The following is a 21,800-nucleotide window of genomic DNA, read 5'->3' as shown; positions in this document are numbered from 1 at the left end:
CTTCTGAATCCAAAGTATCTAAGCTGGAAAATCTGAAAAACATTTAATCTGACTATCAAGACAAAGAGATCACCCAAGGAAAGAGTGACTCCGGAAACGTTGGGGGCAGACACCCAGTGATATTCACACTGTAGCTTTTATGTCAATACTAGGGATCACCAGTGCTCCTTATACAAACTGCACAGATTAGAAAAACTGGTCCATCAACTTCAACTGCAGAGAAAAATGCTTCCAACAACACTGCTTGCAATCCAAATTAAACTATGTCTTCAGGCCTGCCAAACTGAAGACTCACATCAAAATTATAGAGAATTCATTCATTAGCATTTCTACGCACCAAGAAGCCTGCTTGTATAACCTGCACCTCAGCAGAAATATTTCATATTACTTTTTTCTACATATAGTATTTGATAATGAATAAAAGAATTGGAAAAAAGACAGTACAGAAACAGTACTGCAATATACAAAATTCAAAGGAAAAAAAGCATGTAATTTGACAGGGTTTTTTCCCCCTTTCAGTAGTACATCAGTAATTCCTCAACCACAAGCTGTTCTTAAGACTAACACTGTGGCAGGCAGGACAAAAGGGACAAAACAGGCTTTGCCACCAACTCAGCTAACTCGCCAATGAATTTTCTTCCCAACTAAAAGGATGTTAGCTTTTACTAACTTCTAAGAAATACTCAAAGAGGGGAAAAAAGACAGAAGTATACACGAACATCATATGCTTTTTGCTTGATTCCAAAAAGCCTGGCAAGAAAAGCTACTGCAGAGCTGCAAGAGATAATTAAAACCGTTTGTGAAAACAAAGAGATAGTTATTTTTATTTTAGCCATTTCCTTCTCATGGTACAATCCATTTCAAAGAGGACAATTCATATATGCAAACCACTAAGCTAAAACCGGTTCACTGCTGTAAACTTTGAAATAGAGTAATACTTTAAATGGCTGGTTCTTAAACACCCCCGTTGGAAAACAGGATATACTGAAATTGGCACGCACACTAACCCACTGTAGAGAGAATTAAACTGGTACTAGAAAGACCAAGAAGACAGTAAAACCGGCATCACTGTAACTACCACAAACTTAAACAGATTCTTAAATTGCTGGACTTACTGGTATTAACTGGACATTAACTGGATTAACTCCTGCATTTTACAAACCACTGCTTTTAGAAATTAATTTTGGCTTTTAAAACTGTTTTTAAAAGATATTTTGTAATAGTATAGTTTCAACACAATCCTGCATTGACTCAGAACTGTTTCATCTTAATACTTCTGTGATGAGGTTTCAGGAAGTGTTTCGGTGGTAGTGCACAACTGGAACAACGTTACAACCTGTCACCTGGAAGGTAAGCAGTTACCTTGCTACTTGCAAAGCAAGACAAATCAAGAAACCAGATATTCAAGCCTATTTTTTATGGCTGAAAGTACCCAGGTGTTATCATGGGCTGACAATACACTTGCAAAGTAAATTTGTTTGTAAGGGTTTGTGCTCTTCTATCCATTTCACGATGGGCAAAACTATTTTCCTAGGCCCCCTCTTCTGGAAGCTTACCCTATAGGTCAAGATTTTAAAATCACTGTTGGTTGCCTTTTCTTGGTGGACTAACAAAACCCTAAGGTGTGAGTAAAGAATATTTTTACTTATCAAAGACAACTAATCAAATTTAGCCCCAAACCTGTCTCCATAGTAGGTGGTTGTATTGGATTTACATGGCAAGGGTTTAGTGGCAGGGCAGCCGCAGGGGTGGCCACTGTGAGAAGAGACCACAGGCTGCACCCATGTTGGGCAGAGCCAGCTCCAAAACAGACCCACCGCTGGCCAAAGCCCAGACCATCAGCGATGCTGGTAGCATCTCTCCAATAATGTATTTAACCCATCTCACTGAGCTACTGTGACCATCACATTTCAGTCGCATCACGTCTATTTTAGGATGGTTTAATGGAAGTTCAGCTTCCAATGTACAAATTAAACTCACGATCTGAAAATTATGAGCTGACAGTATTATGATCAGAGAGTTTACGCCCTGAAGAGGTGAAGGTACCAGAGCTGGGGATGACTGCCTATATAGTGATCCAGCTTCTCAGAAAGAGCAATATTCTTTCATAGGGAAATATCCTTTGAGCACCTGCAAATACCAAAGTTCCTCTGACCTTGCACAATTCCTGCTATTAGGACTGTTCGACTGTTATTATAGATCTCTGACAAAAAGGCATCAAGTTCTAGCAATTAGAACTCTCGTATCTTGTAGAAATTAATCACAGATTAATTCTTCCATTTCCTCACACTGTGAACCATGTCCTATATAGACTTTTGTGGAAATACAGGTTAAACAAAACAGTAATTTGTGCTCCAACTTCAAGGACATTTTTCCTCTGAGAGGAAGAGAAGACAGCTACAAAGACCGAAGCAACGTAATCAACAGACATGTATTGACAAAGCCCTAATGGGCAGAAACCCCTTTTATATTTAACTTTCAAGAACCAATATTGTTTTATTCCCAGGTTTCTAAAAAGAACGTACCTAGAAAGCATAAGCAACATTTTCCAGTGGTAACCTTGGAAAAGAAATTTCTCAAGGGAAAAGCAGATAGTGCAGCCAGACAGTTACTAGCAGCCACTGAAACTGCACTAAGAGGAAGCTGAGCAGGTATCTGGAAACATTCAGTGTTTACTTTGAATCGCAGCTGTTTCATAAACACAATATTCTCTAGCATGCAGCCTTGGTACCATTTATCTAAGTAAGACTGTATCCTAACTGCAGAAATACAGGCATTTGTTCTGTAATTTGGAGATTTTCTCGACACTACTCAGATTTTATCACAAAGGACAACTTTGAGCACAGAGAAACACTGAAGAGAATTCCAAGGTAATTACAAAACAGAGTTACCAAAAGCAGCCATATTTTTTGTTCTGTCTGCCCCAAAAAATCTCATTTAGCCCTACAGCTACATTTACGCTTCAGCTGGCTCTGAGACTAAGAGGTTCCTACAAGGCAAAAATCCCAGTCTTGAGTATCTCAGTCAAATATTACTGTTGGTGTTAGCCACAGGTTATTTTAGACCTTGCCATGAAAGCATGAAAAGGCGATTTTTAAAGAACTTTACCCAAAGTCTCTTCCTGCCTGTTGCTATGGGAGGGGGAAGGAAAGAAATTATTTGGAGGCCTCCACTTAGCGCGGCTTTATCTACATGACACAGTAGTAAGAAGACATGGTCACACAAATCCACAAGTTACTTATTCATGTTATTCAATTTTTAATTAGGGAAATTAAATAATCTTAATGTGATCACCCAGAACAAAAATATGAAGTCAAAATAGCAAGTTACTTTTTCTCCCTTTAAGCGATTTTCTTACTTGTAATCTATTAAGTGATGATTGTCTGGATATTTCAAATCACCACCCATCTTTTTGCAGTTTTAACAGTTTTCCTGAAATGCAAGAGGTTAGTAGAGATAGTTAGGAAAAAAAAGAAATTGACATTTCCATATTTAAAACAAAGATATTGAAGGATTAGACGTTATTTCACATAAAACACAGAAACAAAACTTGAAAAAATAAAAATACATTGTAAAAATATTAAATTTTGCCTGTTACGAACTGCCCAGAAAATTAAGGACAGGGAAACAAAACAAATAGAACAGTCACTGACTTTACAGTCATAGCACAAAGCCTTGTGAAACATTTCACACACTATGAGAAAAGTTTGCTTGGTTTTACTCTCAGACATATCCGAACACAGTCCAAACAACTGTCAAGCAGCATTTATATTCTGTCTCTCAGAACCTTCCTATGTATATTTTTGTTTTCCCCTACCTATGCTGTGCATTTAAAAAAACCCCTCACTAGCTAAAACTGACCTGAAAATAACCAATGAAAATGTGTTGCTGGAAAGAGCATGTGAGGAAACAAGTGTATCTTGAAATGAGAACACACTTCTATGAATTACTTTCTAATTTCCTCCCAACTGCTGTTTTGCAGGTTTGTTTGTTTTTGGTTTTTTTTTTTTTTTAATAGAACCACACAACAATGTTGGCTGGAAAGGACCTCTGGAGGTTGTCTTGTCCAACACCCTCCCAAAACAGGGCCAACTTCAAAGTCAGACCAAACTGCTCAGTGTCTCAGAAAAGTTCAGTACAGTAAACTAGTAGCAACATACAAGTTGTAATAAAGGTATCTCAATATATATATTCAAGTTTCCAGATACAATAACAACAAAGTAGAGTGGCTCTGTGGTTTTACACAAACACACATCCTGTTTTCCTAATGCATAAATGTGCAAATGCTTTACATTCTTAGCATTTCAAGCCTTTCACATATCCTTGCCATACTGCTACTAAAACACATCAAGAGAAACAAAATTTATTTAACATGAAAGTTAAAATACAAAGTTACCTAAAGATGTGTTCCTTAGAAATTTTATTCCTCTTGATAACTGCAATAATATGGAGAAATACAGCAAATAAAATGAAACAGGTGAGCTCCAAAGACAACTGCCTCTTCTACCCTAAGCAGTCACCTTCCAATCAAGTTCAATTACAAGCCAGCTGTCATTTCGTAAGAGATTTCTCACAATCAAGATAATTTACTTCTTTCAGGACTTCATGCAAACCATAAATCAAACTGCTTTACTAAAACTGGAGGGCAAATCTAACAGTTCTAAAAAACCTGATTTTGATCAGTCAGCACTGATTATGAAGGGGAAATCATGCTTGACCAACCTGACAGCTTTCTTTGACAACTTGGTAGCTGAGAGGACAGCTGGTCATCTTTGACACTGTCCCCTACATCATCCTCATAGACAAGACTATGAGGTATGGGCCACATCGAGGACTGTGGCGTGGATGGAAAACCCGGCTGAGCTGCGGTTGTGATCAGTGGTATACGGTCCAGTTAGATGCCAGTCACAAGTGCTGTACCCCAGGGGTGCATACTTGGCCAGTACTGTTTAACTTCTTCAGTTATGACCTGGACAATGGGACCAAGCTCAGTCTCAGCAAATATGCTAATGAAACAAAAGTGCCACAAAGGGAAGTGCAAAGTTCTGCACCTGGGCAGGACTAAACCTACGCACCAGCAAAGGCTGGGGGGCAGCTGTACAGAAAGCAACTTTGCAGAACACAAACTAGTAACGCTTCCTTGGGAGGAGGGGGAGTTTTGCAAGCATCCTGGGCTCCATTAGAAAAGCATTACTAGCAGGATGAGGAAGGTGGTCCTTCCCTGCAGCAGTGAGACCACATATGATGTACTAGTGTGTCTAGTTTTGGGCTTCCTAAAACAAGCATGACATAGACATACTGGAGCGGCACCAGCAAAGGGCCATACCAACTATAAAGTGATTGGAACAAGACACATGGGGAGAGGCTGAGAGAACAAAAATTGTTACGCCTGGAAAAGAGAACACTTGGTAGGATCTTATCAGGGCGTATAAATACCTAAGGGAGGTATAAAGGGTTAAAAAAGATGAAGCCAGACTGTCTCCAGCAGTGCTCAGTGATAGGCAATGGGCACAAATTAAAATTCAGGAAATTCCACTTAAAACCAGGAGATTTATCTATTTTACTGTGAGGTGGTTGAACAGTGGAGAAGCTTGCCAAGAAGGGTTAAGTTGCCATCCTCAGAGATATTCCAAACCCAACTGAACATGTTACTGACTGCTCGAACTGGCCTTGCTTTGAGCAGATGGATTTGGACCAATGTCCAGAAGTCCCTTCTAACCTCAATTATTCTGTGATTCTTTGACTTCCCTAAAACAAACTCAATAATTCCCATTGTACCTGGCCTGTTCTTCCTCTTACTCTCTTTAGGTCTTGGTCTTGTAGCAGATTCTTCCTCTAAAGAAACCTCTATCAAGTTTGTTATATGCTGCTTTTTTTTTTTCCAAACTGAGGTTTGCTTTCAGTGCCCAGTTATTGATTACAGCTTAAGTTTTACTAGTTTGAATAGAGAGGCACAGACTGCACAGGTCAACATGCACCTCCTTCAGGTTCAATCATCTTTATCTTGAGTGTCATGTTTAATTTCTACAGCTTTTCCCAAGTCCTGTACTAAAATCCAACGCACAAGTCTATACATTTTTTCTCGCTTTCGAAAACTATTTCCCTTATTGCTGCTCTCTACTATAAAGAGCAAAGCAATGCAGCTTGAGTCCTTCTTCAACAATATGTTCAAGACCATACATACCAAAGCGTTAGCTAGCTTCAATTAATGACCATCAGGTAACATGATATTGAGAAACATGCAAAAATCAAGGCAGAGTTCAACTGCCCAAACAGAAAGAGTGCTACTGTACACTTCATATGCACACTGCTTTCCTAGCTTATTTTAATTTTCTTTTGCCTTGATAAGAAATCTCATAACACATTCACACATCACTGCCTTGGAACCTGTGTATCCATCCCTTCATTATTTATGTAAAATCAGAAATAGGGAAGTCATTGAATATCATGTTCATTCAAAATGACATTTTACTTCGCTATTGGCTGGTGTTTAGCTGTTCATACCTTTAATAATTTCCTTCCTTTTAACTCATATGATAACTTTCCAGAGCAAATCTGGACAGTTACCCATATGTTGCTTCATATCTCTCCCATGCATGTATAAAGCCTCTGTCCCAATCTTTGAAATACTTTCAAACCAATTACTCTATTTTACATGAAAAATTTTCCATGTGTGACAAATTTGGGCTAGAGAGTCACTTAAAGGATGCTGATCCTCTTAACAGTTTCTAGAAGTTTCTCCTAGGTATCTAAACAAATTAATCCAAACCTCAGAGGGCAAGAACGGCAATGGAGTTTAACCTATGATACTAAAACAAAATAAAAATTATGCTGCCAAAAATCCCAATGACATATACAGCTAATGTGACCGTGGAGGCATCATCTAGCTGCATGGCAAACTGACAAATTCACATCAATGTCCTGTTCTACCACTTCAGCCTTATTCTTTTAACACATCCATGAACCTTCGCTCATTTCACAGTTCCCAATGCATACATTTAGCTCCCCTATCTCATTATTACAAAAATAACCACATAGCATCACAGTTCAGATTAGTGTTTTATGCTATTTTCCAATTAAAGAGGCAGAAATCATTAACCTTCATGAGCAAATTTCGGAAACTGCAGAACTTAATTTGATGCTCATGGGAAGAGAGATAAAACACTGATATTAGTAGATACGTTGGAGAACCACTTGATCTTTAATTTGACTGCTTGTTTTGTGATTTGGCATCAGAAGAAAATGACTGGGTTTGTATTACAGCTATATTTAAATGTATTTCAAAGGCATTACTTTTGAAGTGTCAATAAGAAACAATCTCTGTATTATAAACTCTCACAGTAAAGCACAATACAAGGCCACCACCTCCTGTTTCACCATCCACCTTGCAGCTTTTAAATAAGTCACTTCAGAAGCAGTTACATATTCAGTTATTAACAGAGGACAGCATCTACAGAGGATGTCGTAATCTCCAGCCATTAGTTCTTGTTTACAGCTCAGTGCTTGCTCCCACGCATTTCCCCATGCCATTCTCAGCACTACATTTCATTACCGATGGTTCACACACACCCTTATTCAAACAAACCTACATGAAGTTTCTAAGTCTGGGAGGAATGGAAAAAAAACATAGAGCTTGACCATTAAATTACGCTATTACCTGTATTCATTACCAAGTATGACAACTTCAGCCACTATTACAGTTGTTTTGAAGAATGTTTTTAAAAGTAGCCCCTTGAAAGGCTGTTGCTTACTAGCAGTCCCAGAACCAAAACCAGATCCTGTCACCTGGAGGACTCAAATCTAGCAGATACCAGCTTTATTATGCTTCTGAAAAATGTATCTACATTAACCTAAACATGATTCTTTAGTATATTCTGTACAGAACTGTACAGCACACAACACACCTTGTTTTAAGAGTGTTCAGTGGCACTGATGGATGTTCACACGTGTACAGAGGTACCTCATTGTTACACCTTCTGGGGGTGTAACAATGAAGAGAGCTCCAGATACACCTCCACTTCTTTGCTCCCAAGATCACTGATAAAATGGGCCATGGAGGTATGAGTAGAAAGTTTCCAGTAAATGATATCCCCTGACAAAAACTATCTTGCTAAACAGGTTGTCACTGTAGGTACCTGAGCAACAAACCAGATCAAAACAGACTGCACAAATCTGCAATTCAACCTGGCAAGGCTCATCAAAGAAACTGTGAGTCGTTCTCTACTACCCATGACAACTACAAATCTGAAATTGGCTGATTATTTGAAATCTCTTGAAATAGAAAGTTCTTTGTCACTTGCTGCCTGTATTTGCTTTAGCAGATTAGATGTTATAAAACACAGTTCCTCTTGATTAACTTTGACTTAGCTGTAAGAACAAGAACTACTGTTGTCAATGCACTGAAATTCTTACTTAACTTACATTGACTTAGAGTTAACTTACATTACCAAGATGTACATACATTGCCCCATAAGAAAAATAAGCTGCTGCTCTGAATACCTGTAAGCATTACAAGCAATCAAAGAAACTAGAACTAGAAATCTAGCATCTTCACCAAATGAAGTAATATTCCTGTGTGCTAAATTCAATGCCAGCCAGAAATAAAGGCTGCATCCTTCCAACCTAAATTATGCATTACTAAATTAAAGCACACAAAACCGAAAGACGTAACAGAGATGAGAATTTCTGGTAAAAAAAAGAGAGAGATTAAGTAAACACAGAGGTATCTAAAAGTCTACTATGGGTCACTTTTTTTAAAAACTGCAAACTGCTGCAAGCTAAATCTTGAGTTCCAGAGGAACCACCTTCATGTTTTCTAATTGCAACAGAAGTCCATTACCTGCTTCCTAGGAATCTTTTGTAAGTGACCAGATGGCAACATGAAAGCATAGCCAGGAATGGACAACATAACCATCCCAACCCTGCGAAATCCAACTGCTTGCTACATTCCAGCTCACGTCTCTCTGAAAAATAAAACAGAAACTACAGGAAAAAGACGGCTTAGAACTGCACCGCTATTCCTATATTCTCAGTGCTTTTCTTTAACTTGTTTTTTGTGGGGCTGCCCTAAAACCCTTTTTCCCTTTATCAGAAGGTAAAGTAGACTTCTGAAATCCTGGGTTACCCAAGACTTCCAACAGTAGTAATAAATTAAAATCCTGAATTAAAGTTTCAGTCTTTACAGCCTAGATCTTCTATATGAAGAATTGACAATTGCACATTTAAAAAAACATCAGGATTATCTGCTAACAACAAACATTAATTGCATCCTTCAAGTTCAAGGGAACTGCCATGCTGCAAGGATACAACTTAAAACCCACAGGTCTTGATGAAGCTTAGAACTGTCTCAAACTAAAACTTGACGATAAGCCAGAGATAAGTGTACAACAAGAGTGACAGTGGTACAGTTGTTGCAGCTATCAGGGGAGCGCAGATGGTGAGTTCTGCTCTGGCAGCTTGATATTGCTGAAGGAGCAGCCCCATCTTCCCCTCACACTCCCCGCAGTCACACAGTCCTCCCCTGTCTTTGTGCCAATTCTAGTGCTAAATTGACATCCGATGACTTGGTTAAATGCAGTAAATCTTCAGGGGAAAAAAAGCCTAGGGCCCCTGATAACTGCAAAACAATATATATGTTGGGGTTTTTTTTTAACAAAATAGGCATACATTGCATGCCCTGGCAAAGTATTCTATGCAAGGAGTGTAACTCTGTGTGAGCAGTTTTTACACCATACATACACCCCTTCACGGCTTACCTGTCCCTGGATTGTGGCAAACCAAAAGGTACTCACGTACTGGAGTAAAAGTATAGGCCCATAGGGTTGTAATACTATGTAATGACCTTAACCAGCAAAGCATTCTTCAAGATATAAACCCTGAGTCTAAGTCACATGAGGAGTTTCAACAACTGTTCTTCTAAATTTTGATCAGACCCTTTTTTATGTAGTTTGTAACGCATAATGAAGTCATGAAGGCAGAAACAGAAAATACAGTTTACTATTTTAAAAATCGGAAGTGAAATTCCAAAAAGCAGAGAAATCCCAGCTGTGGCACAGGCTTTCTCTCATAATAAATCCTATCGCTGTCATTACTGTCTACAAAGTCCCTCCCCTCTCAATTCCTGCATCATCCACCCTTAACAGGGAATTTCATTTCACTGGTATCTTCTACACTCAAACATATGGTTCATTGCAAAGTTCACAGCTGAACTTTGTTTACGTTCATCTGAAAGCATTTTCACCTCTAACATCACCATTACAACAGTACTATTTTGTTCAAGCATACACATCCCAGAGGAAAACAAGACCTTCTTAAATGTTATCTTTTGCTTTAATAACTCCAATTGTCACTAATGCCATAAAGGTCTTGTAGTTCTGAGGGCCTGACGAGGGGTAGGAAGGAAGGGGGAAAAAAAAGTATTGATATGCCACACCTCAAAGGACTACATTTGAAACATTTAAACCCCTGAGAATACCTAAATAACCACCAGCAATGTCAACAGGTTTCCACACAGAGCAAACCCACCTGCCCAAACGAGATTTCAGAACAGGGGTTAAATACACGGATTCAACGGGTGCACAATAAGAACAACAAGAACACGGTTGCCTTGTGATAGCTTATTCATTGACCTGAACTAGATCTGGTTCAGGCAAATGTTTAACAAACGTAGCATCGCGCTGTAAATTGGTCAATCTAATATACAGCACATGCTGCATTTACAAAAGACAAAAAAGACATTCTAAGGTCTTACCGGTAAATTCAATTTAACAAGCACAAAATAGAGCATGCCAATTGTCTGCAGAAGTACTGCCCACTGAACGTAAGTTTTCCTCTGCATCTTTAGATGGTGAACAGTTCTAAATGGAATTAGAAATGGTACGTGTGGCAAGTGTTATTACACAATGTAAAAAACTTCTGAAAACAGAGGTGATAGCTATTTAGTTTATTTAGAAATTTTTTTGAAGTAGAATAAGGTGGTCAGTGTGTTTTCCTAAACTCTCAGCATTTCCCTCCTCTTTCCTGTTATCATTATACACATTATTCCCCTTCAAACAGCTGGAATAAGAATCTGCTTTTAAGACCGCATCTTTGCTGACAACACATGCACTGGCTGAATCCCATACATCCAAGAATAGAAGCTGACTTGCCATCCTTATACAAAAAACAAGGCAGTGTTACACTGTTACATTTTATCTCCTAAGCTCCTGTATTTCCTTTTTTCTCGCTTCCTTTATTCAGAGGATTTCAGAGGTGCCGTTGACCAGGGGTCTTGACTTGAACAGTTAGGAAAAGGTGTTCAAGTAAAATCTAGTGAAAAGGCACAGCTCATCACTTTCACAGAAGTTTGCAAGCCTTGTTAAAGATTAGACCAAACACATTATCAACTTTTAGATATTTTTGTATATTAATCATAACTTTTTTTTTTTACCTAGCCTCTGAAACAATATATTCACAGCAGTAGGAAATACACACATACACACACAAGGGCACACACGCACTTCTCAATGAAGAAAAATTAATCAGAGTGATCCACAGGTCAATTAATTCAGGCTCCAACAAGCAAAAGTAAAAAAAAAAAAATCTTTAAAAGTTGAAGGAATCCTCATAAAGAATGAACTCACTCCATCTAGCTGCTTCTGCTTTGCAAATAAATCATGAAAAGAACAGCTCATGGCATGGGTAGAGCAAAAATTAAGGCGTCAGAAAAGTACAAACGCAGTATTTGGAGCAACAGATCTTAATCTACTCAAATGTTTATGAAACCAGAAGTGAAGAAATAAAAATGTAGTTTTCCGACTACTCTAACTGTCTAATGATTATTAATATATTATTAAAAGACAGCTAGCAATGTGGATAGGAGCAGGCACTAGGGAAAGATACCAAAAAGTGTGCTAAAAATTAGGACGATTCACTCTGTCTCAATACGTGCTCTTCAACTTGCTCAGCATCTAGTCTTCCTTAGCTTTTTTTACTGTATTGGACGATGCAAAGCTAAAAAGGGCAGTAACCACTTATGAATGACTTGCACAGGCAAAAGTTCCATCGCAATCATGTGAAACTGAAGGAATCAAAGAGCCCACTTTCTTTTTACGTAAATGAACATGCTTCCAGTCACAAATGTTGTATTATTGATGGATATTTCACTACAAATGGCTATCCATTTGATTAATTAATGAATAAATCAGAATTGGATTACAGACCTGTCTTTACTATGTCTTTTTCTATTCCAGATTGATTTAAACTTTAACTGATCTTTCTTTTCCTTAGTATTAAACTTCAAAGATTACCAGGTATCTAGCTAATACTAAGAGACAAAAAGTATGTCTAAAGGCTACCAGTGACAAAAAACTAGACCTAGAAAGAACAGAAAACAGAAAGCACACACATTTTATTGAGGTTGATATTAACACCCTCTTCTTGAAAGCTCCATTTCTGTATCACAACCTACCAATAAAAAATCCGAGATTGGCACATTTCAGGTAAAACGTGTCACCTAGCTTTCCCCGTTTATTGCTTAAAAACAGGGTTCCACATAATAAAACTTTAACAGTCCACCTGAAGAAAACAGGCCTTTTCTGCTCAACACCACCACCATTTGGATTTAAGTTCTGAACTTCAAAATCAGTGCTCTAAATGCAAACATGTAACTAGCTCCGTTCATCACTGAGACAATCGGCCTCTCCTAGCAGCGCAGTTCAGAATAGCTCAGGCAGGTGGGTGGAAGGCAGGCATCATCAGTTTCTAAATGGGAGCACTGTAACAAAACTTTTTTTTTTTTTTTAAAAAAAAAAAAAGCACAGCATATAAGCATACTGCCAAGTTTTAAAAAACTATTTGGATAACCAGCGTAACAAGATCCAGTATTGTGTTTCCTCAGAAGGGGAAAAAAATATATCTGCCTTTGATGATTTACCAAGAAGTTTGTTCTATGGCCCAGTATAGTAGAAGTAGAAATTCCAGGCATAACTTAAGAGCTGGTCATATGAAACAGGGCCTTGGGTTCTTCAAAATGCTCTTTCACAGTTTATTATGATACTTTTTATTAAGTGTAAGTTGTGGTTCTTCTGAAGAAGATCCTTAAACTCTGCACTACAGTAAAACCTGGGTGTCAGTCACAGAAAATGCTCAAGTCCTTACTGCTTTATTCTTCAGATGAGAGGAATGAAGAAGAAAAACTATCTGTCCCTCTCCAAAATGCAGACACAGAATTACCTCAGGTAACAGTCAAACCTAGCCCAAGAAGGATTGCCTAAAACCTTTAAAAATACTAAATTTATGAGACAGTAAAAAGTATCTAGAAAAACAGAATACTCCCAAGGTAGACTATAATCATGGCTCGTCTACTTCCTCTTCTGAGGTGAACACACACTTCAAAGTGCTTCTATAGCTGGGCAAAGTACGGTTACAGTAAGCAACCGAGGCAAATACTCTCCTCTAGATTATGCAAACGTCTTCACTTTCTTTAGGTGTAAGGGCACAAAGTAGTTCCTTCAATTACATGCAGGTACAGCAGACTGACAAAAAATTTGAGCATTACATGAACATAACTGGGTAGCCAAACAGAAAGGCTTAAAACTAAACAGCATCACTGACAGCATTCCCAGAAGCTTTACCACTACCATCTGCAAGGGTTTTTTCTTCTCCTCTAACCCTATAGACTCTTTTCCTGGCTTTTAAGTAGAAAATCAAAATGGTTTTGCTGCAACATAAAAGCACTTCACTAGAGCTGAGTATGTTTACCATTTCCTTTAAACAGCTTAAACTTATAAAAGATATTTGTTTTGATGCTGTCATCAACTGATGCTGTTAAAAAGAGACTTATCTATTGCATATGCTGTAAAATAGAAAAAAACCCAAAAGAGTAAATTTCTCATGAAACATTTTTCAAGCAGTCCAAAGTCAAGCTTTCTTAGAAACAATAATTCATTTAAACTCTACAAGAGAAACACCTACCACTTGTCTTCCTATTAGTTTATTTATTTTGTAGTCAACTTCACCAAAATATTTTGAAACTTGGAAACAAAGAAACAAGACAACTTCCTATCTCAGCTCTGCTTCACCACAGAAGAAACAGGACTCTAAGAAGGGAGATAAAACTGAGGGAAGAAAACAAGGTGATGCTACTTAACTAATAAATTCATATAAATAATCTTCTCTCAATCTCTCTTAGGCCCAAAAATAACTGTTTAATCTGTGAGAAGCTTTCAAAGTTAGCACTCGGAAGTCTCAGTTATTTTCCACTGCAACGTCACCTTTCACATGTACTGTATCAGTTCTTTGTTTTAAAGACAGGAAGATTCACTTTGGATCTGCCTTTGGATCAGAATGCTGCCTTATTCCAATGATCACTTGGAGGTGAATGCATTCAGCATGGTGATCAAAACTGTCAGCCAAACCACAATTAAGGATGCACACTAGACCAAGTTCTGATTTAAACAGCTGTAGCAATGAGCAATGTAACTGTGATTAAATTAGAACTGCCTTGGACTTCCGCTATAAGAGGAGAAAAAAATAATTTAAATCTCCTTTTTCAAACAAGATGTCTTTTTGAATATTAAAGTCCTCAGAACTGAAGACAGGCAGCAGTTCATGTGCCTTTTATTCAGGTAAATACAAGCAAGCAATAGCTGGATCTACTGTCATTCTCTTGACACGGACTGTCGCCTTACAAAAATCAGTCTGCATTTCCCCTTTTCTCTTTGAAAAGCACAAGTGGCAGGGCAGCAGGTAGACAAAACACAACAATGAGAAACGCACCAAAATAAGCAATAATATATTGGGGAAAATGGTCTAAAATACCCTAGTTTCTGACTTCAGCTCTAAGTTTTGCTGGGGATATTTTCCAAAGCTTCAAGGGTAAAGGATGCCATGCGAATGACAGCAGACATCCCAAGTGCTACACCTGCCTTCCCCTCTGCATCACAGATCTGAAGTCCTTGTCAATTTCCCATCGTCAACTATAGCTACTAAAACAAGCTGAAATTTTGGATACCAGAGCTAACGACATAAAGGCTCCCTCAAACACCTTCTTCTGCTGTTATCTGGATAATATCGCCACACAAGGTCAAAGCCACCCGGTTTGGGAGCGGGAGGGTTAACAGCTAGAACTTGTCCGTGTTTCCAAAATAAGCCGGTGGCACCAGCATTGCCATTCTGCCGTGTTTACGGGAGGGAACAGCTCGGCACAAACCTCCTGCTCCAGGCACGCGTTACCGCCGGGAAACGTTACTCCAAGGCACGGCCGTGCCCCGGCGGGGCGAAGGCAGCGACCGCTCGGGGAGCGGCTGCAGCAGCCACCGCGCCCGGGGGCGACCCCAGGCCGGGGCCCCACGCTCCGCGGGGGAGCGACGCCGGAGCTGGGCAGGGGGCTGCGCCGCGGCTGCGGGGAGCAAAGCCTCGGGCGGGGGCTCGGGGCGGGGAACCACCGGGAGGGGCGCGGGGTCCGGCCGGGGCGGGGCAGCCGGCGCTGCCGGGCAGCCCTAGGACAGGGAGCCGGAGCCGGGGGCGCAGGGCCCGGGCAGGCGCAGGGGCTCCGCAGCACCCGCCGGCAGCGCCGGAGAACGGGCGGCGGGGCCGAGCGGGGCCGAGCAGCCCCGGAGGCGCAGCGCCGGGGTCCCGGGACCGCCGCCCCGTCCCGCGGGGAAGGAACGATTCTGCCGTCCCAGCCCGGCCCCGGAGCTGCCCCCGCCGGGGCCCGGGGAGGCAGCGCAGCGGGGAAGACCGCCCTCGGCGAAGCCCCCCCGGGGGCGAGGAGCCCCACCAGCCACCAGGCCTGCGCCCGCCGGGGTCCCCGCGCTTCGCTGCCCCCGCCGCCGCGCCACGGCCGCGCGGAGCCCCGGGCAGCGCCAGAGCCGCCGTGCGGCGCCCCACCGCCCCGCCGCGCCCCGGCCCCACCGTCCCGCCCGCCGCGCGGACCCCCGCTCCCCTTACCGGGCACGGCGGCGTAGCAGCTCCCCCGTCCCTCGGCCAAGATGGCAGCCGGTCCCAGCCCAACCTGAGGCAGCGACTTTACAAAGTCGGGAGGGATCTGCGCACGCGCCGAGTCGCCCCGCCGCCACCGCGGCGCACGGACTGCAACTCCCGGCGTGCCCCGCGCGGGGCGCCGCGCCTGCTGGGGCGGCGGGGGCGGCGGGGGCGTCGTTCGCCTGCCGGGGCCCTGCGCCGGGCTTGCGGCAGCGCGTCGCCGTAGCGCTCGGTTCCCGGGCCGCGGCTGGGGTCTGCTGGGCTGTGCGCCGGCGGGGCTGCCCGGGGCAGCGGGGAGCCGTTCGGGCCTGGCCGTCCCCTCACGTCCCGCAGCAGCCTCCCGGGCCGCGCCCTGAGGAGAGTTACCCGTGTGCGGGTCCCCGAGGAGGTGGGTATGTGTATACACACGGTGTATCCACGCGGGTGTGTTTATGGGTATGTATACACACGCCACAGTAAAAGTCACGGATACCAAAGCAGCCCTGCAGGCTAGGCCAGCGCTCCTCTGAAATCACCTTAGTGAGGCTACGGCCGTCCCTGGCGTTACCCCGGTGGCACTGGTGACTGGAAATTTCAGATAGTGCCAAGGGATGTTCTGGGTGATCCCAGTTTCTAACAGTCAAGCAGCTGCGGTGCCACAGGTAGCAGTGCAGGCTTTGTGACATGCAATTAGGGTTTTGTGGGTTTAATGTATCCACTGCAGATACTCAAGCTGTTGATATTAACCTTTACATAAAACCTTGTTTCAAGCATATTTCTTCTTAACTGGAATGTACTATTGCAGAAGTGAATATGTAGAAATGACAATATACCCCCTGGTTTGATTTCCAAAACTGTAGGAACAGTGCAGTTAAGTGTACTATGACCTTTCACAGCTGTCTTCTGAAGTAATTTTAACTTCAGTAGAAATTTAGTGTTTGCAGGAAGATGAATGCTACCCCAAGTACACATACACACTCTTATGAAATCCAGCAAATGTGCATGTATCCCTAGGGCAGTGTGGACATTTGCAGTCTCTGTTTTTATCTTCCTGGGGTTTAGGTTTTTCAAGGTAAAGGTAGCTAAAGCAGCTGCAATTAGTAACATTCAGTGTCTGTTTTCGAGGGCACCAGATAAGTTGTTGTCCTGGTTTCGGCTGGGATAGTTAATTTTCTTCTCAGTAGCTGGTACAGTGCTGTGTTTTGGATTTAGTATGAGGATAATGTTGATAACACACCCATGTTTTAGTTGTTGCTATGTCCTGCTTACTCTAAATGGAATTTTCAGTTTCCCACACTCTGCCCGCGAGCAGGGGCACGCGGAGCAGGAGGGAGCAGAGCCAGGACAGCTGCCCCGGCCTGGCCAGAGGCATGTCCCGTTGCACAGAGCATCATGCTCAGGATGGAAACGGGGGGAGCTGGCTGGGACGGGCCGGTCACTGCTCGGGGACTGGCTTGGGGTTTTTTGTTTTGGTTGTCCCCCCCCCCCCCCCCCCTTGGATTTTATTCCTCACCCTACCTGTACTCTTCATTATAACTGTTGTTGTTGTTACTGTTATTATTTTTACTTTATTTTAATAATTAAACTGTTGTTATCTCAACCTGTGGGTTTTACCTTTTTCCGATTCTCCCCATCTCAGGAGGCAAAGGTGGAGGGGAGTGAATGAGTGGCTGCCTGGTACTTAGTTGATGGCTGGGGTGAAACCATCACAGTTGTCCTCTGTAATATAATTTTTTCCCTCCTTTTGTAATTGGTGTTTCAGAAAAGTGATTGTTGTTCAACACTAGCAACCCTAATCTCTTTATTTTTCAGCTTCTGATGCCTCCAAGTTCCATTTGCACCATCTGCTCTGCAAAATTCATGAGAAAAAAATGAATTCCAGGTGCACAGACTACTGATTAGTTTATGCTTGCCAGGGCAAGATGAACGTAAAGCAACCCTCACATTCAAACTCTTTCAGAGATTATTTTCACTGTTAAAAATCATGGCCTATCAGTGAACTGGAACAACAAATAACAAATTAACACCAGAACAACCTGGCAAGCACAGATGAATATAATTGAGTGGCAGGAGAGCTATGTATCCAAAATTTTACTTTTGTTTGTTTATTTGGGGAAAGGAGGGGACTGCTTGATTATTTTCTTTTTCCCTATACTTTCTATAACTACAAGATACTCAGTCAGGATGGACTTTTCTTGCTATTCGCTGTCATAACTTTCTTTTGACTAGTAAGAACCCCAACAGGTTAGGAAACTTTGCTATAACTGTGCAGCATGATCTTATACAAAGACTTTTTAGGAAAATTGTGTACACTTGATAGCTTTCCAGATTTGCTAGGTTTGATATGGTCAAGCAGTGTTTCTGGGAGTTAATTTCTGAGAGAATATTAAATCATATTAATATTTTTTTCCCATTCTTTCTCAGTCCAATCTAGATTTCAAGGTCACTGGGACAGAGATTTTTTCCTGTGGCAAGATACGTATAGCAGTTATTCTCAGCTGGGCTGTTGCGAGTAACAGTATTCAAATCACTAATCCAGAATGCAATCTTAACTGTGTTGTTACAGTCAGATCTAAGTTAGTGCTGTTGGTGCTGGTAGTTGACTGGGAAACCAATGAGGATAAGGGTCTGTGTGGCAGAGTTGTGTAAATCTCTTCCATGTTTGAATCTTTCAAGTGGTAATAAAAAAATCCTGCAGGATCATTAAAATATTGCAATTCTATTAGATTTTTAAGCAGGAGTCTATAAATGGAGATTGCTCCCTGATACCTCAAAAGCCCTAAGCTCGCTCAGCTAGAGGGGTAGGACCAGACTGTGTTACAGAAGCATTGAACACCCTTATTATTCTGCTGTCCCTAGAGTATGGGATCCCCTCTCCTGGAACAGACCCCACCTTCATTCACTCCCTTTTTCTACTCTCAGCCAACAGATCCCCATTGACCTCACATAAGACAAGCATTTTCCTTCCAAGATTACATAATTTACTAAAGGTTGAACAGCAAGTTGCTGTCAGAGTTGGAAACATAATTGGGTTTCTTAGCTTCTTGACAAGTGTTTAATGATATTTTTTTATTATTATTTTAATGAAGCACATAAAAATTCAGACAGAATCACATAAATACAAAATAATTTAGGTAGGAGGGAGCCCCTGAAGGCCTCTAGATCACGCCCTGCTTGAACCAGGACCAACTTAGATAAGGTTGCAGAGGGCCTTGTCCAGTGGAGAGACAAATATCTTCAAGGTCCCATAGCTTCTTCATGCTCTGGTTGAGTGATAGGGTCATAATGATTTTTTTCCCCCTTATATCTAATTGGAATTTCACTTGTAGGAACTTTCGCTTCTTGTCCCTCATCCTGTCCCTGTGCATCTCTGCAAAAGGTATGGTGCTTCTTTACACCCTCCTGTCAGGCAGCTGTAGACGGCCGTAAGATGCACTTTGCCTTCTCTTCTCCAGGCCAAACAGAACCAGTTATCTCGGCATCTCCTCATATGTCCAGTGCTCCTGATCATCTTGGTGGCCTCCCCTGAACTGTGGTACAGCAGTGCCTGCCTTATACCGGAGAGCTCAAACTGGACCCAGCACTGGCAGATGGGTTCTTGCCACTGCAGAGTAAAGGGCAAGGTTCCTTTATGTCATCCTGCTGGCTCCACTCTTGGTGACACAGCCTGGGATGCAGTTGCCCTTTGTCACAGGGGCACTCCGTGCACTCTTACTCAACTTGTTTACCAGGACCCCAAAACCTCTTCCACTAAACTGCTTTTTGTTGACCCCATGTCCTGCTGAATTGGGGTTACTCCCTCCACCTGCATTTGTCTTTGTTGAGTTTTCTGAGTTTTTCTCCACCTTCATTTAGGACCTCAGTCTACTAACACCATGTAAGTTAACAACATAAAGCTGCTGCTGGTACTGAAGAGACCACAGTGACCATCTCTCCATGGAAGCCATTTTGTTAGTGTGAATGCTTAGCCACTTTGGGCTAGACACAGCCCCAAGCAAGTATCACGCAATGACTGTTGAGTAGTCATCAGATGTCATCAGCATCCATTAGCTACTAAGACATTTTAAATCTTTTAACAGTGGCTTAACACTTCTGTCTCACTGAAGGCTTTTTGAAGCTGGTGATTTAGAAATGCAGGAATACTTTTTTTTCACATCATTTTTCATTACTGGATTTCAAGGCACTTTATAAAAAACTATAAAGTCAGTCTTCTTATAAATAAGTCTTCTGGAGCGTTTTATTAACTAGGTAATTATTGTAGCAAGTGCTTTATATTTTAAAATCAGACTTACTATTTTGAAATTGTCATCCCTAAAAAGAGAATTTTTGTTGTGCTGCCTTGTTATCAGAGTCTGAATTCATGATTTCACTCATGAAGATAACAGTGTGAAGTCGAGAGTGTGTCTATTTCAAATTTACTTTTAAATCAGAATTGATTAATTCGACTTGGGATTTAGAAAAATACCAGTACGAAAAGATAAATTGGTTCCTGTTATCTGCAGAAGGAATATACAAAACCCTCAGGTTGCTGAGAAACTATTATTATTTCCAAGTAATCTAATTAAAGGGTAAAACAAAGACATGTGGCTATTTAATTAAGTATTTTATTACTCAGATGCTCTACAGTGCATAATCAGAGAACTGGAAGGGAGTAATTAGGTGTCTTGAGAACGGAAATGACACAACCAAGATATGTATTTCAAAGGAAGGGCAAGATACTGGGAAAATTGTTCCTCTCTTCCCCACACAAAAGGCTGAACACTTTTTCACTGGACTGAAGGACTGGGGTGCTGGGGGTGGTGGTGTCAGAAAAAGACATGGAATGCTGGTGCTGGAATAGGTGAAACATACCATGCATTTTAACTGACAGCTCTGTCCAGCTTTTGTCTACAGAGACCTTGCAAGCAGCTTTCAGGTCAGCTGGGCCTGTGGTGGGACAGCATGGCAGATATGCAGGGTACCCACAGGTAACACTTGGATCACAGTTACTGCTTTGCTCTCTAGATGCTGCATCTAGGACATATGAAAAGATGGGAACGCATGCATTTGCTCAGTGTAAGCTGGAAGCCTGCTTCTGCCAGGCTCTTTGAGAAGAGGTTTTGAAATGGAGATGCTACTAGAGAGGGAGCCTTTATCTTGTTTAGACCCAGGTTTGTTCCTGTCCCACCCTGATAACCTCCCTCATTTATACAGTTGTGAATTATCTACATCAGAAGGGCTGACTCATCCCCTGAGCGGTTTACCTCCTTGCAAATTGCTCTGGTATAAATCAGCTTGCATTTCAGAGCAGAACAGATGCTGGTAAAAAGCTATGTAATGTCAAAACTAATACAAAGGGAGAATGTATGATTTAAATACCTGGGGCTTGATCCAAAGCCAAATACAGCTAATGAACCGGCTTCCATTGTGAATTCTTTAAAAGCCTTTGTGTCAGCTCCAAGGAGTGTACTTTCTTTACCTTATGTAGTTCCTGGTACCAGGATACCCCAATGCCCTCCACTAAAAAGAATAAAACAACCCAAGCAATCAATCCTGTTCAGTAAGAGGTCAAGTTTCACCAAGTCTGCCTATCCCCTGGAGCTGCAGCACTATACTTCTGGCAAGAATACTGAATGAAACCTCTGGTCTTGGACTGCAAGGAAGCTAACAGGCCCAGGCTTTGAATATCCCTTGCTGAGTAGTAATCTTGCTCATTCATGCTATTTATTTTATCCGGCCTTTCTTATGCTCAGTGTGCCCTAAGTAACTGGGCAGCTGAATTGCAAACTTGAGGTGAGTCACAGCAAGGGGCAGGAAGGTTGCTGTGCCAGTCCCATCGCATGCCATTAGCATACCAGGTGCAGTGCTCATAATTTCCC

At 41.6% G+C, this 21,800-nt stretch overlaps 1 protein-coding gene across 2 annotated transcripts in view; it reads right to left on the bottom strand.

Annotated features, from left to right (window-relative positions):
• ITCH (itchy E3 ubiquitin protein ligase) overlaps positions 1-16,024 on the bottom strand; it is a 58,914-nt gene extending 42,890 nt beyond the window's left edge. The window contains exon 1 of one of the 2 annotated variants that reach the window (XM_040608401.1): positions 15,931-16,024. The gene's annotated coding sequence lies outside the window, so the exon portion shown is untranslated. Of the gene's footprint in view, positions 1-15,190; positions 15,215-15,930 lie in introns of those variants that run through there. The other variant, XM_040608404.1, reaches the window with a different exon arrangement.
• Between the last annotated feature and the right edge of the window lie 5,776 nt (positions 16,025-21,800).

Source organism: Falco naumanni, chromosome 10, assembly GCF_017639655.2.
Source record: "Falco naumanni isolate bFalNau1 chromosome 10, bFalNau1.pat, whole genome shotgun sequence".
Taxonomy (NCBI): domain Eukaryota; kingdom Metazoa; phylum Chordata; class Aves; order Falconiformes; family Falconidae; genus Falco; species Falco naumanni.
The sequence above is the reverse complement of the archived record's forward strand: the minus strand, read 5'-3'. Positions and strand labels throughout refer to the sequence as shown.